Raw genomic sequence first — 8,542 nt, forward strand, 5'->3', positions numbered from 1 at the left:
ATGCCCAACTTTATGGCTTGGCGGGTCAGATGACATCCAGTTCACGAGGGGCAGCTTAGTTTGCAGGATAACTTAGTGGCCCATGGCTAAGTATTCAGCCTCTACTAAGGCCATGACAAGCCATAAAAGTGCTATAGGAATGGAGAGAAGGCAAACACTGTGAGAACAATGTGAAGGGAGATAGAAATGACATACCAAGGTTGAAGGAAGCCAATACACCACTGGTTTAAAACAGACGATACCAAAAGGGATGGGAGGAAAACTTTAGGTATATAACTTTGGGGAGGTTACAAGACATGATTGGTATTTTCCTTTTTCATATTTAAATTAAAATATGCTGAATATGGATTGGGTGTTAAGGATAGTATGTTAGGAGTTCAGAGAGGGGAACAAGAACTATGGGCTGGATGTGATGGAGAAGTGGGGATCAGAGAAGCTTCTAAAGGAGATGGTACCTGAACTGGCCCTCAAAGATTTAGTAGGGCTTTGGGGGAATGGATAAACATTCTAGACAGGGAAAAGGCATTGAGCCTGAAGTCCTTAAAATAAGGCAACTTGTCTCCTGACTTTGATTCATGGGGGAAGAATTCACCCAAAGCCATCAGCTAAGTGGAAAAACTCAAAGGTCAAGGACCATACATATTTTTGTAACATTTTGCATTTTTTTTGTAGCATTTCTCATTTTTTGAGTTTAAATGAAGCCGAACCCTGCAGGGAAATGAGCACATGTTACACATCTCCAAAGCCAGGAGGCCTAGTGCCCAGGAAACTGTGCTGGTAGGATAGTAATACAAATGACTAATGCATCCTCCCAGGTCTCCTGTGGTTTCAGACCTGGGAATCCGTGCCAGGCAGGAGACAAACAGGCGGTGGCTCCAACTGAGGTTGATTAAGCAAGAAGCAGCCCAGTGACGAAGAGAATGTTGTTCTGGGAATTACAAGAGGGGTTCTTACTCCAGTGACACTGAACAAGCCAGGTTCCTTCTCTGGGCTTCAGTTTTCCTCATTAATGTCTTGATATAATATCCTAGAGGGCCATGAATTACCAGCAAGTGTCTGCTCCATTAGCCAGGGCTGCATTCTAAGACATGTCCTAAAATCCAACCACATACAGGCCCAGGCTGAGGGACAAGTCATTTTGTACTTATTCCTACTCATTCTTTAAGATCCAGTTAGCTGCTGTCTTCAGTGGGAGGATCTAACTCCCTGAGACAGAGCGGGTAGCTCCTTCCACATCACTTGGAATACACAGTTGTCACAATCAGGACCTTGCAAGGCAGCATCAAGAGGGCCATCTCCTCTCTTTTCTCTATGGACATTTCAAATGCAGGCAAGTCTTTGAATTAAGCTTTTCAGATCAGAATTCTCAGCCCTAACACTGGGTCTGCCTGGCAAAAGAAGAAATAAATGAGACCCTGACTTCTCTGAGATATGAAATTGCCCCTAATACAGGTGCAGAGACTTAATTGTTTCTTGGCCTGTGTGACTGGGTAAACTCTTCATCTGTTTGAGAGTCAACATATGTTTCTCCCAAGGCTTGGACTGCTAGATATCCCAGAAAACCACCTCCTGATTTATGTTTCTCCTTAAGTCCTTTACAGGTACAAAATGTTAGAAAGAGAAGAGGGCACAGCCTGAGACAGCCATGGGTTCAAATCCAAGGTCCACAACTTGTTTACTATATTTTCTTAGAAAATTCACTTTACCTGTCTGAGGCTTCATGTCTTCATCTACAAAATCCAATAATAATATTGACTCCAAAAGGTTATTGTGAAGATTAAGTGAAGCAGTATACATAAAATTAGCACAGTCGAAGGTTTTTGAAAATGTAAGTTGAAACCCTGCTATGTGTCAGTCTGACACGAACACACACTTGGGCTTCCCTGCAAGTTATTTGGAATGCCAGGGAAAGTGTAGTTTTCTCCCAGGCAGAGGGGCTGGAGGTGAATTTACTTCCTTCTTAATCAGACTATAGCAGAAGAAGCTTGCAGGTGGGTGGGCAAGCCCCAGGCTGCTCTGTGCCTGGCAGACATCCACCTGGGCTTAGCTGTGTTCATCCTGGTGCCAAAAGGACTCATTCACAGAGCAGGGCTTCACCCCTAGGAAACCCCAGGAGGAGCTGCCCCCAGCTGCGCCCACCAAACGTGACTCTGCTCTGCTGAGACAAACACTGCATGTGACCTACCACCCAGCCATGTCCCCTCCTCCAGATGATGACAGGGGTTCAGCTCAGAGCACCCCCTCTCCATAGAGTGTGATTCAGGTGACAGTCACAGAACCCTCACTCAGCACCAGAATGTGTGATCTGTGTTTGCTCACTGAATCTTCACCAGCCCAAGAAACAGTGACATTGTTCTAGTTAACACACAGGGAAACTGGAGCCAGAAAACCTGTGATACCAGAATGTTTTCATTTCTCTAAGTTTTAAAAATGGAGTTCTTTCCCCTCTATGATACCAGAGCAGAGATAAATCCATACTTCATCTTCAGAGGAAGACACTGATAATCAAAACACAATAATAAATACCATAAGAATAGTTATAACATTCATCAAGCTATTGCTAGGCATTGTGTAAAGCAGCGGTTCTCACAGGGAGCAATTTTGACCCCTGGGGAACATTTGATAATGTCTGGAGACATATTTGGGGTGCTATGGCATCTAGTAGGTAGAGACCAGGGATGCTGCTAAACATCCTACGATACACAGGACAGCCCCCATAACAAAGAGTTATCTGGTTCAAGATGTTAATAGTGTGGAAGTTGGGAGATCCTAATGTAAGTCACTTAAATGAAGTATGTCTTTTAATCCTCATTAAAGTCCAACAAGGTAAATAGAATTATTGTCCCTTTAAGACATGAGGAATCTGAAGCACAGATTGGTTAGGTAACTTCTTCCAAGATGACCCTAGGAAGTGGTAATGCTAGGAATTTGAATCCAGCATGTTGTCTTTATTAGTCCAGGCTATTAAAACAGAATACCATAGACTGGGTGGCTTATAAAATATAGAAATTTATTTCTCATGGTCAGAAGGCTGGGAAGTCCAAGTTCAAGACGGCAGCAGATCTGGTATTTGGTGAGTGCCTGCTTTCTGACTCATAAATGGCCATCTTTTTACTGTGTTCTCACATGGCAGAAAGGGTGAGGGAGCTCTCTGGGATCTCTTTTATAATGGTAAGAATTGCATTCATGAAGGCTTCACTATTATGACATAAGCACCTCCTAAAGACCCTCACCTTCGAATACTATCACATTGGGTTTAAGATTTAACATATGAATTTCGAGTCTACAGCACTCACAGCACCAATAGAGTGCCTGGTGCTTAGGGAAATGGAGGGGATTCCTGTGAAGAGATGGTCTGTGAATTCCTCTGTGCCCTGATGAGCTAATATGGACTAAGGAATGGTTTCAGATTTATCCCCTCTTCACTGAGGGCTGGGAAGATTCCAGAAGGAGCAGATAGTTCTTAAGGTTGAGAAAGTCCCCAAAGTCATAGAAAAGTCCCACAGAAAGGAATCCTGGGCTGAAATCAGACTTGTCCAAGGTCCAACATGGCAAGCAGATGTCAGGGCCTGGGCCCCAACACACCCTCCATGCTCCCCGGCCAGGACCCTTCACAGGATCATGTTATGTTCAAACATGAAAATCAATGTGAAAGTGCTTAGAAAGAGGACCAGGGATGTAGGAACATGAGGGATAAATATATCAAGATGGGTTTTTCGTGAAAGGAGAATGCCTTAAATCCTTTAAAATGCACACATCTCCAGAATGATCCTAATATGAAGTGTTCATGGATGCAGGTCAAGGGAGGTGTCTTCAGGCAATAAAGTCTTCCACCCACCGCCTCCTTGAACCCCATGCAAGTCAACATAGCTTTATGCTCATGGTTGACCATGCACAAATATGACCGTATTTAGGTGGCTCCAAAGCATTTGCTAATTGATTTTCAAGAATGCAAGTTTTGTTTGTTTGTTTTATTCTTTGAGTCTTAATCAATGTTCTTAAGTTGACAATTAGCCTTTGAGTTGACAACCCCTTCTCAGTTTTCAATTTACGTTGCAATTATCTCAGCCAAAGGGGGTCTCCCTCGTGCTTCTTACACCCCAGTCCCTTACTTTCTGTACTTAAAATTCTCATGATTCTTTGCTAATAGTGCTTTGCGGGATCTAGAAACTATTTGGTGAAACCCAAGCATTTTATGGATGTGGTAAATCGGGCTTAGAGGAAAAGGAAATGACTTTGCTATTATAATAACCACAATCATCAGCACAAATTATTATCATGATTAATATCTCTGCATATGTGTATAAAGCTTTAAAGTTTATAACTCATTTTTATTTAATGGATCTTGCTTGAATACCATAGCAACATCTTCAGGCAAAGAGGACAAAGAATATTCTTCTCATGTTTCAGGTGAGAAATAGATGATGTAAATGACTCTAAGTCACACAGTTAGGAGAAGAGAAGGCAGTCTTAGTCCCTACACCCAAACCTAGGTCTCATGGCAAATTATTGTGTACTATTGACACTGTATGTCTTTGCACATAGCTACTTACTGAGCCAAGCCAATTGCCTAGCTTTGTTTGTTGCTTTGAAGGGCATAACGAGGCCAAATTCAAGGAGTCAGATCTGACTAGTAGAAGTAGGACCTTAGACAAATTATTGAACTTGTCTAGATCTCAGTATCTCCATCTGAAAATCAGATTTTTGTATCATTGTTGATGATCTATTAGAACCTAAATGGTGGTTATTAATATTAAAATGGATTACTCTGACTTTTTGGCCTCCCCTGGTCACCAGTGAGGCTACTATATGACTCTTGGAGAAGTATCCTTCTAGCCTGTATTTCATTCCTATGCCAAATAGAGACCCACTTCACCCCCCCCCAACTTTAATGGTTGGTCTCTTAGTCATGGGCAAGAAAAAATAAAGCATAAGTTATGAAGAGTTACCACAGCTGGAGGCATCCTTCATGATTAAAGGATAAACAAACAAATCTTTTGAGCAAAGTAGACTGTTTCTTTACAGCAATAAAAACAACCTTCTACAGTCACATACAAGGGCTGTTTTGAAGCTGGTTTCCCACTCCAGGGTCAGACGGGGGCTGAGACTTCATTATCCTTTCATCTCCAGAATTTACTCCATTTGTAGCTCAATAAGAACCAGCCGTGCCCCGTGGCCACCGAAAAAGCTGATTCTATACCAGGCTGCTCTGCTAATGTACAGCTTCCACTGTCACGCCTCCCACATACCTGTATATGCTGTAGGTTCCTTCCATCTCATTGAAAAGTGCACTTGTCATCTTGTGCTCCCTATGTTCCCCCATGCTGCTCCTTCTGTATCTCAGCACCTCTTTTGTTAATCAAAATGGAAATCTGTCAATTATCTGTGGATGGCAGAGATAAGTGAAAATCACGTTCTTTTGAGGTGCCTCCCAAGTCCAGCCCCTGTTTTAAAACTCTAATCCTGCTATCCTCATTCTGCCCACTCTCATTTCCCACTTCAACTGTTAAAATAGCCTTTCCGGGCTTCCCTGGTGGTGCAGTGGTTGGGAGTCCGCCTGCCGATGCAGGGGACACGGGTTCGTGCCCCGGTCCGGGAAGATCCCACATGCCGCAGAGCGGCTGGGCCCGTGAGCTATGGCCCCTGAGCCTGCGTGTCAGGAGCCTGTGCTCCACAACGGGAGAGGCGACAACAGTGAGAGGCTCGTGTACCGCAAAAAAGGAAAAAAAAAAAAAAAAAAAAAAAAGCCTTTCCTAGTCTGCTTTCAAAAGTGTAATATCACTGGATAGTAATGGTGAGACATACCCAGAAGTCCTTTCATGAAGGTCTTCATATGCTACAGTAAGGAGTTAAGAATTTATTTGATAAGTAATAGGGAACCAAATGATGGCGTCAGATATGCATTTTGGAAAAAATCACCCTAGCTCCAAGTATAGATGGTGAATTAAATGGTAAAGAGTAGAGGGTGGAAGCAAGGCTAGTGAGATAATTGCAATAATCTAGCTGAAAGTTGACCAGAATCTTTAGTACAAATAGAGTGGAGGGAATTGCTTGAGAAATCATAATGCGGTAGAACTAAAAGGATTGGTATTTAATAGAGTGTTGAGGGTAAGGGAAGCCAGAATCTAGAATGGTGTGGTGACCAATTTTTTTGGTCTTGGAATGGATGGAAACATTCACATTGGAAAAGGGAAAACTCAGTGTGATGAGATCTTTCTTCAAATACCTCAAAAGCGGTGATAGAAAAGAAAAACGACAACACTGATTGATTTAAGTTCTGAATGTCTTCTGAAGGTAAAACAAAAGGCTGAGGTTGGAAGAAGTAGGTTTGGTATGATATAAATAGAGATTTCTAGAAGGTTGCTCCCAAAAGTGTTCTGATGGGGAGTTCATTGGTTCACAGATAGGTTCAGTCTTCAGTTGTATAATGTAAGATGAATCATTGATAAACAGGAGTATTCCTTCAAACATGGTGATTCTGGGATTCTCTGAGTGTCTGGGGATGAACCTTATGAAGAAGTGCAATGATGTCATCAAGACAGTGCTGGGCTGGCAATCTGGTGACCAGTGTTCTGGTCCCAGTTCTGTGTGCCTAACTTACAGGATGACATTAAGTTGCTTTCCCCTGGGCTCTAATTTTCATCTACTTAAAAGGTGAGTTACAGTGGTTGGTCATTGATCATACTGATGTGACCAGTTCAGAGGTGTGGTGGGTGAACGTCTGCATGGAATGGTATGAAATAATTTATGTCTGTTTCATCTTACATCCATCCCATCCTTTTTCTCACTCTGTTCTGCATTGTAGGGAAACGTAGTTTTTAATATCCATTGCCAAATGGCTTCAGACCAGCTTGAGTTTACAGGAGACCCTGGAGGGAGGTTTGAGGGCAGAAGGAGAAGGTAAGCCAGGATATTTCTCCCCCATTCTCTCTACTTTGAGTAGCATCCCCAGCAAGACCTTCATTGCCTACATCGTTCTGGCTACCACTGGATAATCCTCTCTATTTATGGTCCAAGCTCACACGAGGCAGGCTCACTGGCATTCCAGCTTTCATGGAGCTCTGGAAGCAGCGTCTTCTCCCTGTCTCTCTAGCCTTACAGGTGGTAGTGGCTTTGGCCATGGCTATCACCTTCCCCTGTCAATCTTTCATCTCTTCTCTATGCAGGGCCCATGCCTAGAGACAAGTCTGACTGTATTCATCCATTTTTGGTCAGCAGAATCCTGGGCCCTGCGTTCCACACATTCTGGGCCATCAGCCAGGCACCCCTGTTGTTTCCAAGCACATTTTTGAGAAGGACATGGGGACCCAAGCCCCAAGAACAACAGTTCCTTGGGTGTTCCTGGAATGACTTGAAGTCGGTTGGGGAGAGCTGATAGCCATTTCTGTTTCGCTGGGTTAGAAGCACTCTTCCTAAGGCATAAATCCTTCCCCAGATGTGGTAGGCAGGCTCATCCATAGGAAATGTTTAAGCAAATAAACCTGCCACTACAGTTTTCAAGTGTCCTATCTGAGGAAATCTGAAAAGAAGGCAACACACATAAACTAACTCAGCAAGCTTTGTATAAATGAGTGGGAGGCAAATACAGTGGGCCACAGAAATGGAAAGGGGAGCCTCAGTTTTCACCCCAGTATAGTTTTTTCCCAGGTTAACCATGACTTTACATACTTTAAAATTCTAAGATACTGAGTTTCTTAGATTCTGAGTTTGTCGCTGTGATTCTTGTGTCTCTAGGCCTCCCCAGTCCATGGATATAGATTGTGGCCTCTTAATAATAATTATCCACGTTTTGCTGTCTATTTCCCCCATCTGCTTCTGCAGGCTTGTTAGCCCATCCCAAATGTGTTACTGCTGGGCTGGCCCTTCTGTCCCCCCTGCACTCCCTGGCAGATGGGTTCTCTTCTGTGGCTCCAGTTCCCGCCAAGGTTTGATGACACTGTTTTCTCCCCTTCTCCCTTCAGACCCAAGGGTGGATAAAGCTTCCTGCAGTTGCCAACCCCTAGATGCCTCCTCATCCTTTGTTGACTCCCTTAACACTTCTGGTGTATCTGTAAAAAGTCCCTTCATTATATTCTTGTTCAGTTAAGCTCTACTGAGTTTGCCATCTCTTGCCTGTGTCCTAGGGGGATCTCAAGTAAATTCAAGCTAACTTTCCACTGTGCCATTTAGCACTGATCATGTGCCTGTCTTGGGCCAGGCATAGCCTTCTTCTCTTGTTCTAACTGCCCTTACTGAGGTGTGTGGTTTGGAAAACACCAGAGGACCTCTCATCACTGCTGGATACCACTATGCCATGGCAAGGTGCGGCCTGTCTCCTGATGTTCCCATGGCTGCAGGCTTATGTGGTGCCAACATGGAGTCACATTTCCTAGAGCCTTCACTGTGCTGACGCCTTTCCATTCTGCTCAGAATTGAGGAGTACATCCCTTTCTCCTAGTGTGACCATCTCACTGAGCACAGCTGTCCCAGTGTCTTACAGAATACCCTCCTACCCCATGAAATTAGCATCCTTTAGCTTAAGCCTGGAGACCTCCTCCATGGT

Source organism: Phocoena sinus, chromosome 1 (assembly GCF_008692025.1).
Source record: "Phocoena sinus isolate mPhoSin1 chromosome 1, mPhoSin1.pri, whole genome shotgun sequence".
NCBI classification, from domain to species: domain Eukaryota; kingdom Metazoa; phylum Chordata; class Mammalia; order Artiodactyla; family Phocoenidae; genus Phocoena; species Phocoena sinus.